Below are 255 nucleotides of genomic sequence, written 5' to 3' on the forward strand. Positions count from 1 at the left end.
ACCTCAAGGTACGCACACTGTCAGCCAAAATAAGAATGACTGAATCCAACGGACGATCGAGCGTGCGCCCATCCCGAGTTGGGCAGCGTGAGAGCTGTCCTGCCACTCAGCCTGAGCTTGGACCGAGGCCTGGACAGCTGGGTGGGGCTGAAGCCGGACTGAGGCCCGCAACCGCCCCAGGGAGACGCTCTGCCGCACTGCGGCTGCACCGCGGAGGCAAATGTCCCCTGGCGGCCACCGTAGACCGGAGGCCGG

This window comes from Bos mutus, chromosome 13 (genome assembly GCF_027580195.1).
Source record: "Bos mutus isolate GX-2022 chromosome 13, NWIPB_WYAK_1.1, whole genome shotgun sequence".
In the NCBI taxonomy this organism is placed as follows: domain Eukaryota; kingdom Metazoa; phylum Chordata; class Mammalia; order Artiodactyla; family Bovidae; genus Bos; species Bos mutus.